The sequence below is a fragment of the Camellia sinensis genome, chromosome 1 (assembly GCF_055761805.1).
Source record: "Camellia sinensis isolate YWXY chromosome 1, ASM5576180v1, whole genome shotgun sequence".
NCBI lineage: Eukaryota > Viridiplantae > Streptophyta > Magnoliopsida > Ericales > Theaceae > Camellia > Camellia sinensis.
The window spans coordinates 169,495,511-169,505,217 of NC_138961.1; the positions used below are offsets into that span (position 1 = coordinate 169,495,511).

Genomic DNA, 9,707 nt, shown 5'->3' on the forward strand with positions numbered 1-9,707 from the left:
AATGTTCCCTGGACCACTAGTAGTGAAAATATAATTGTCTTATGGGGTCTTTTTCAGTCTCTATAAATATGCTCCACATAGTGTGTGAAAATGATATCAAAGCAAAAATCTCAGATGCAACCATGGAGACCCATTAAATGAAACTTGGGCAATTTATACTTGATTTTTTTTTTATGTGGTGTATATTTTGTTCATTTAGATATTGATAGCTACTCAATGCTTCTCTATGGTCCCAAACTCTTCCAAAACTTAGCCAAAGGATTTTTTTTTTTTTTTCTAAAAAAAAAAAGAGGAGAGAGACAAAGAAGAAGAAGAGGGAGAGGAGCTTACCAATAATTTGATATAATGTATTATGTATTGGATAGTATATTACCAAGGTAATGAATTGTGAATGGACTAAAATGTCCTCCAAATCAAGAACGTGATTGGATTGTGAGGGGTGGTTTTTTTTTTTTTCATTCACTTCTTTTTTTTGTTTTTTCTTTTTTTTTTCCTTGGACAAAAGTTATATGCTTTGTCAATATGCAAAACTCTTATTCAAATTAACAATTTGAATTTACAGAGTGGATTATTAATTCAATTATCAATCTAAAGATATATATGTTAATCCTAAGGCATCCACACAATATTGCAATAATATAAATAAAAAAAAATTAAAAAAGAAAAAGAACATGAACAGGAACACAATGACATACATGGAATTTTTTTACGAACAACAATCAATCTGTTTGGTTTGCTCTGTTTTTTTTTTTAATTGATTTTTTTATTTTTAATAAAGGTTTTTAATATTTTATGCAAATTTTTTATTTTTATATACACTTAATCCACATATACTTAAAAAGTATAATATTTGTGGAAAAAAAATAAAAAAATTCACCAAATATAAAAAATACAAAAATTCAGTACATTTTTATATTTTGTTGTAAATAATGATTTTTTTTAAATTGTATAAATTTAATATTTTTTAAGTATATTACGATTAAGTGGATCTAAAAAGTTTTGAAAAATGATTAAAATATTTTTAAAAATCACTAAAAACACAAAAATACGAATTGAAAACTAAGAAAACTATTTTTGAAAACTCCAAACCACAAACTGAGCTTTCGTTTGGGATGTGGGTCAACTTTTTAGCTTTTTTGTTATTTTAACCTGGGGTTAAAAAGTCTGGTTTGCGATGATTTTTTTTTAGTTTTTTTGACTTTTGTGAGAGAAAAAACGAAATGAATATGATTTAGATATGACATTCTGTTTTGTTGACTTTTAAATTTATTTTGTCTTTTTGTGACTAAAATAATTTTAAAAAGTGTGTATCAAATATAGCCTGAATATTATCATGTAAAAAAAACACGGATCACCTTGTCGGTCAAAATTCAATAGATCAAGAGTTATATACAAGGACTCGAGCAAATGACTTACAATCCAACCATGAATGTGTTGGCGTTGACATCATCCCTTTCAAGTTAGCAAATTCGAACTATACACACAAGTAGCTCCGACTCTAATACCGGTCGACTAGATGATAGGTGCTCTAAAATTTTCTACGTGTTGTAATGAGGTTGTGGTTTTCCATAAAATATTTTTCATTCAAGCTTATTTTGGACAAAACCTTTTTTTTTTTTTTTTAATTTTCAATTTTCGTGGGTTGATTGCAACATGTTTTCTACAAGAAAAAATTTAATAATCAACTAATTATCAATAAAACTTTAGAAAAGAAGAAAAGGATTGAAATTGATGAAGCGCCAACTGAGATAGCGCAAAAAAATAACTTTAAAACGTGATCCATTTTTTGCCTTGTGACCAAAAATATTTTACTTACTTTTTAGCAAACCAAATAATGAAAAATAGATAAAATATTTTTCTCAAAAATTTCTTACTTTGAAACGATCGGAACATTAGTAAAAAGCTTTTTTCTTAATTCAGCTCCTATGGGTAAGGATAATCATCTTAATCAATTAATATGCAACAAATACTTGGTTTAGTGACAATCAAAAATGTCACAAGAAAATATCTCTAGTAACATTTATAATGACATTTTTTATAAGTGTAATTGATACTTATGTCACTCTATTAGTGTCACAATACCAACACTCTGTGTTATTTTTAGACATCACTTGTGGCACTTATTTACATATCTTGTGGCATTTTTTAAATGCCACTAGATTTCTTACTAGTGTCACATAAAAATGTCACTTATTGGTTGATTGCCACTAAAAATACAAATAAATAAAAATTTACAACATCAATTCTACTAATCATTTTCTTTTTTATGCAAAATAAATAAATAAATTAATAAAATTTCATTTATATAATGCAAATATAATATCCATGAAATTAACAAAATACAATAAAAATAACTATTTGTAATTTAACTAAAAATATTTCAAACAAAAAATTGCAACTCAACAATCTCATCTATCTCAAACAATTATAAGTATGTCAATTCCATTTTGATAAATAAAAAAAAAAAATAAATGTTGTTTTATTTGCACCGACTTCAAGTTTTGCTCCAACACTCTGAAAGTACTCCATGCTTCTTCATATCTCCTTGACATGTAAAAATAACACCCATTTGTGCTTCCATTTTTGCAATTGTACTTTGTTGCATAGTTTTGTTGGAAAATAGCTTTGTAAAATTTTGTTTTTTGCTAATTTTGAGCATTAATTAAGGTAGGACCTAAGCGTTATTTTTGACGTTTCTAATTGGGTTCATGTTTAATACCTCGTAATGAATAACATCGTGTATTTGGTTGCACAAAACTATTTTCGAATAAATGAGAATTCAACGCCACATTTTCGGGTTTGTGGAAAATGACTTTAGGTGGGTTTCCTACACATTTGTAAAATGTACTTGTTCCACATAAGAAAGGCTTAAAGATTTATATGAGTATATAAATTCTAACTTGTCATACTTGGAATGGGCCCCAGGGGCACCACAAGTTTTGAAAAGGGAGGAGTTATAGACAAAGTATTCTTTGACCAAAACCACCACAAACGCGTGCATCGCCGCCGCCATCCGGTGGGTCGGACCAAATTCATTTAAATTTTTTGTGTGGGAAAATTTCAAATTTTCAACTTTTGAGCCAAAATTTCAAATTCAAATTTCTGAATTTACAAATTCCTATCGTCTCCTTTCCGAACCGATGTCGTTCCAGTTGCAACTTTCCAGCCATGTTTGAGCAGCCACCAAGGCCTACTCGAACATGTGCATGGTTGGCTATAAATAGCTTGTCATTCCAGCATTTCAATCCATCCAATTTTTCTAAGCATTTCTTCATTCTTCCTTCTTCCTTCTTTTCGTCCTCTTGTCTTCCTGCATTTATCCAGCATATAATCTTTAGGAAGAGAAAGAAAGAGTTACAGCATAGTTTTGGTTCACCAGACTTGATTTTGTAGTACTGCAAATCAAATAGTAATCGTTGCATCTTGGAAAGTAGACGCTAGTAAATCTCGAAGGACTGGAGCGAGGATGAAATCTACTTTAAGGAGATTGTGTCCAACACAAGTCTTGACGTAAAATTTCTATAAGCAATTAATTCAGAATATAATTTATTTAATTATTTTCTGAATTATTTAATTTTTGTTGTTCTTTTTATTTACATTTTACACACACACAACCACAGGGGAATAACAAGTTTATCCTCCAACAATTTTATTATCTACCTCTTGAAATTTATCAAAAGATTTTATAAATGAAAAAAATACATAGCGATCAGTAAAATTAGAAAGTTACACACACATCACTACTAAAAAAAACACTTTTTGCGACCGCTATAAACCGTCGCAAATAATAAAAAACAGTCACAAAAGACTTTTTGCGACGGCCCATGCGACGACAAATAGGGGTCGCGAATGTGGGGGTGACAAATACTTTTTGCGACGGCAAAGCAACGGTCGCAAATTATTTGTGACCGCCTAAACTACTTATGGCGACCGCTATTTTACCGTCGCAAAAAATAAAGAAAAACACTAACATGGTTTTTGGCAACCATCTTGTTACCGTTGCAAAAAAATAATAATAATAAAATAAAATAAAAATAAAAATGTAGCTTTAAGCACTCTAAGAATAGCAATAACAAGAATCCAGACAATATAGCATTGTAGTTTAATTGAACATTCCATTTGAGTCTCAAAATTTGAGCCATATGTGAAAGTTATTACAACTAAAAATTTGGGAAAAGTTCTTTTATGAAAAAAATATAATCCAAAACTGGCCAATCTTCTCATCAATTTTCTTGCTCAGGTGTTTCTCCACTCTATCGATGAACTGGCCAATCTTCTCATCAATTTTCTTTTCAAGTTCCACATCACCACATTGCACCTATGCAACAAAAATTTCAGGCATTAATGATAAAAATTATATATTGCCAAAATAAAAATTATCAATTTTAATCACTCCTATGGGTATAGTGCAATTAGATTGAAAAAAGGTAACATGCCACAATCCAGATTTCAATCTGGGATGCAATAATTCGAAGGGAAAACACTTTAAATTGGAGAAACTCTCACCTTGTCGATAATAGCCTCAACAAGTTCATCAGTTAGCTTCACGTCAGATTCCATCATAATTGCAATCACCTTGGCGTGTTTTGAACAACATTTCATGATACGAGACCATTTTGAAAAAAAATTGGGTTACAAGAAAATAGGAGCAATGAAACTGAACATTTATACATTTCATAAGATCACATCATTATACAAAGAATGTTTCTAAATATGGTAGGCATTTCCAGGATAATTCGATTGACAGATTGTGCATGCTACTATACAAAACTGGCGAATAAGCAAAACGCCTTTAATACAAAAAGTAAAAGCATGGGAAGTAAGAACAAAGATGGGAGCAAAAGCAATATGGCACAGTAGTTCATTTGGGAAGAGAGAATGGAACTGCAAGAGGGCAATAAGACATACTTGGGCACAAAAACAATGAAGCCATTTGATCTTATTTTCACAATTCTGGCCTCTGTGTCCGTGGGCCTGCAAGGGGATAGAAAATTATGAGAGACAGAGAAAGAGACAGACAGACAGAGCGAGAGAAAGAGAGAGAGAGCATAAAAAGGTCTGTACACGTACCGTTTCCGGAAATAGATGAGAGTATGAACCTCTACTGAGGCCCGGCTCGCCATCTGAGCATTCCTATGCCGATAATTTAAATCTGAAGGGGACACATGAAAACAAATTTCTCTTATATTTCAAAATAACCATCAACCATTTGATAAAAAGATAGCATGCTTTAGCTTTAGCAATCCGCATATTGATAAATGTTAATCACAGTGGAAAACGCACCTTTTGCATATTTAAAGCACAATAGCATTTGTTTCTGTAAAAAAAATCATCGTCAGAGATGAGAATATCCATCTATGGAAGTCTGGAATAGACCTAATATCTGAAGTGAAAGAGGCTATCAGATGCCAAACTAGTGTTTTTTAAACCATAAGACATGCCCAAAGATAGCCCACTGACCACTACAGTGTTATTAAAGCTTTCTATCCAAAAGAGAATTCAATAATTCTGGCTCAGAGACCCCACTGCAGTGCTGCAATCAGCTACTGCACTTCTTGTTTCCAAAAGGCTACCTTTTAGCTTGAGAAAACTATTATAGATTTACTGTGAAATGTTCTGTCAAATTTGATAAAATGTTTCTAAAAACTTTTTTTAAACACTTTTTTAAAATAAAATAAAAAAAAACTGCTGAAGTTTGGCTCTAATTTTGTTGAAATTTATCCTACAACAAAAACTTTTAAAGAGCAACTTTAGACTCTAATTTTGTTAATTTGGTCCCAAATTAGAACTTAAGAACTTATGCTCATCATCAGTGCCAGCAATTGCAGATTTCCATGCCAAACTTGGACAACTTGTAATTCACTTGTAATAACTATGGTTGGCATAAGGGTGATAAACAAACAAAGGATAAATACTACCAAAATAATTAGCTAAACAGGAATGTGGTATCAAGTTGAAAATATCTTCACTTACTTTTTCTTGTCGATGTTAGGAATATCACTTCTCTCAGCCTTCTCCACAATCACCTTTAGAGCAAGAGGTAAACATCAAAAGAAGCATGTATTTATTATTTACTGAGATGATGATTTACGTAAACCAATGAGAAGAATAATCCTATGAATCTCACATACTATGGATATAACAGGAACAAGAACCACCTGCTCTACCCCTCCCAAACCCCCATCCAATGGGGACTAGATTGGGCATACTTTTCATCAACCCAATAACGAATCTATGAAACAGTAACCACATTATGAATGATTTATCAAAACCAAATGAGGTGAAACCAATTTCATTTTTTTTAGAAACCAAAGTTTCCATAAATTAACACATTTATAATTGCTAAATTACACAAGGTATTACAGTGCTTGACAAATGCATTAAAGCTCCAAAAGTAAGATTTTAGAAAGTGCAACTAAATTTCCAAAATAAATAAATAAAATTGGGCATTCACTAGAAAGCATAGTACAAATCTGCAGCATACATATGCACTACAGTCTACAGCTAAATACAAGTATATTCAAAGGCCGCAACATGTACTAACCACATTACTGCATGGATACACCAACTAAATAACCAAGACCAGACAACATTTTACGCTATATAGAGCCAAACTTTATCAATCAACTAAAGTGACTCTAGTCGAGTCAACCCAATTGTCTCAACCAAACTCCTCAATCATGAGCCAAAATTCCATACAAACATCCAATTAAACCAAGAATTACTTGAACATAACACAATGTACGAGTTCTCAACATTGAGCTATTTAAATTCTAAAATGCTTCAAATTTCATATTACAGGGCACCAAAAGGAAACTTGTATTATGGGGGTGTTTAGTGGCGATTAATTTAAGCTAAAAGTTGATAATCAGAAAGTGGAAGCTACAAGCACCCCTCCCTCAGCTTCTGAAAAATCAAATTTTTTCAACTTATTTAAGCTATTTCTGCCAAATAAACTGTAAGCAGAAGCTGCATCAAACAGTCTGGTGCAAACTCTCAAATTAAAATAAGCTATAAGTTGCTTGAATAATCTGCACCAGACACCCCCTATGTTTGATAATGCCGATCAGATCATGAAAAACCAAATATACTAAAAGTCTAAAATAATAGTATTATTTGTCATTGTAGCTGTGATGTAGTCATAGTGAATATGATAAGATAAAGAAAATGAACAAAAAGAACAAGTTATTCACAGATCATTGGATGCAGAAGAAAACAAAATTTGAGACCCAAAATTTTAAATTACATATTTTATTCTTACAGGAATTCTGTCTGAGTATTTCTCCCTGATTCTTGCAGCCTCAGCACGCCTTTTCTCTGAAAATTGGAACAAAATATTAAGCACCCAACATCAACATTGCCATACAGACAAATGATATAAGACACAAAGTGGAGTACAGTAAAAAAGACCAGTACATACCAAAATCATGCTCTTGCTTGAAATAGATCTTAGTCATCCTTGCTTCAAACGCTGCACAAAGCAGAGGAAAAATTCAATAGCACCAAGGTTGCCTAAAGCATCATAACTATAGCACCAATATAATATATATATATATATATTATCAAAAAGTTATGGGCGTTAGTCTCATATTTATAGGCCTTCATGACTATTTAATCCTGAGGCAGTTTTGGAATTATTTTCAACTTAAGGCTTCAGTAACCACCTAAAGAGATGAAAAGTGATATACATAATCATATGAAATAATATCAATTCTTGAGGTGTGTAATGCTCTATAAAAAGTGTTTTGCCTCTCTCAAATGTTGTGAAGGAAAGAAATTACTAATCCTTTTGGCATTGCAAATTAAAAAAGGAGCTCACTGAACTTTGCCTTCTTTAAAAAAGGCTTAATTAGTTACCTTCTTCATTTGCAATTGCTGGCACTGATGATGATGATGATGAAGAAGAAGAACAGAGAGATCAAACAGAATGAAGATTGGCATTTGAAAACTTTGAAAGTTGTAGTAAGTACTCCTAATTTTAAAGCCTTTGGCCACTTGAGAGGCTTGAGCTTCGTCCAAATACTGATTTCTAATAGAGAGAGAATGTGAACGAATCTAAAGCTTTCTTGGTAGAATTTATAGAGGACTGGTCCTTGTGGGAGCAATATACACTAAATTCTAGTTTTAAATGATGTCAGTCCTATTATCATATTCATTTTTATTTATTTATCAATTTTTGATTAATATTCTATGATTAATATTCATTCATAGAATCTGGTAAAACACCAGAAATAAGCCAACAAATTAGCAAAAACAAGATCAATCACGGAAATCATGTCTCTATCTATCTGTATAACTTTAAATTAGCAAAAACAAGATGAATCACCTAATAAATCAACAACACAGATTAAAGAACGATCGAAATCAACACAGAAATTCAGAATAAATCAACACAGAAATTCAGCAACTAGGCATGAAACAACACAGAAAGACAGAGAGTTGGATTCATACATAGAAAGTAGCTTACCGATTATGAATCTTGATTATGAATCGATCGAAATCTTCATCAACAGCCGATCGAAATCTTCATCATGTGAGAGTGAGATTCAAGCGAGATTCAAATCTTCATCACGTCCGATCGAAATCTTCATCAAGCGAGAGTGAGATTCATGCGAGATTCAAATCTTCACCACGTGAGAGTGAGATTCAATCGAGATTCAAATTTAGTCGAGCGAGAGAGATTTGGACAGTGAGATTCAAGCGCGAGAGAGAGAGAGAGAGAGAGAGAGAGAGAGAGAGAGAAGGCAACAACAGGAAATGAATGAGCTACACCACCGTTGGAGACAAATTTGGGAAATAAAGGGAGAGATAGTTCAAGTTTTTTTTTTTTTTTTTTAAGAACACGATTGGGTTAAATGATTTTGTGATTTTTTTAATGTAAAAAGTGTTTTTTTGCGACGGTTAAATAATCAGTCGCAAAAAAATAGATGCAAAAAGTCATATTTCTAGTAGTGCATGTCAAATGAAAAAAGAAATTAAAAAGAAAAATAGCCACACTTCTTTGAGGCATGTATCAAACATGTAAAGGCTAATTGAATGATACCAAAACTTTGAAAAAAAGTGTAAATATACATATTATACATTTACATATGTTTTCTTCTAAGTTTTGTTCCATAATAAGAAGAGAGAGGAGTGAAATTACCTATAATGGTGTCTTAGGGTGAAAGTGAGAGTTTCACTAGGGAACTAAACAGATTTCTAAAAAAAAGATGTATATAAATAAATAACTTTATCTTAAAATTGATATACATATTAGATTTAGAGTAATCTAATGATATCTATAAAAAAAAAAAATGATATACATATTAAATTTAAAGTAATCTAATGAAATGTCATTACAAGTAAATAGTTCCGTGACTTTTTTAAAACATGCCACTAGATAATATTTTTATGGCATTCATGAAAAGATGATTCTAGGTTAATGTCACTGAAACATTAGATAATATTTTCATGACATCTTTTAAGAAAATGACACTATATTATTGCCACTAAAACATATATTTTTTTGTAGGGTCTCCTATAGGATTATTTCTGTATATTTTTAGAAAGTCTTGGATATTGGAATTTTTTTTTTCTTATTGTACTAGATTAATAAGCAAATCTGTTTATTGTTTTTCAAAAACCAATAGTTACTACAACATATAAGAGTTTTAGAAACTAAATATTTTGGTCTCTAAAAGTAAAAATTTTGTTGCAAAAGACTTTTA

General features: G+C 31.3%; 1 long non-coding RNA gene across 1 annotated transcript; it reads right to left on the bottom strand.

The window, feature by feature from the left end:
* Window positions 1–4,725: 4,725 nt before the first annotated feature.
* LOC145790248 (uncharacterized) lies at window positions 4,726–8,937 on the bottom strand. The gene is made up of 7 exons (XR_014328935.1): window positions 8,468–8,937; window positions 7,421–7,471; window positions 7,262–7,317; window positions 5,974–6,026; window positions 5,284–5,317; window positions 5,071–5,152; window positions 4,726–4,974 (listed from the first exon to the last, which is right to left on the bottom strand). It is a non-coding gene; the product is annotated as an uncharacterized LOC145790248 (long non-coding RNA).
* Between the last annotated feature and the right edge of the window lie 770 nt (window positions 8,938–9,707).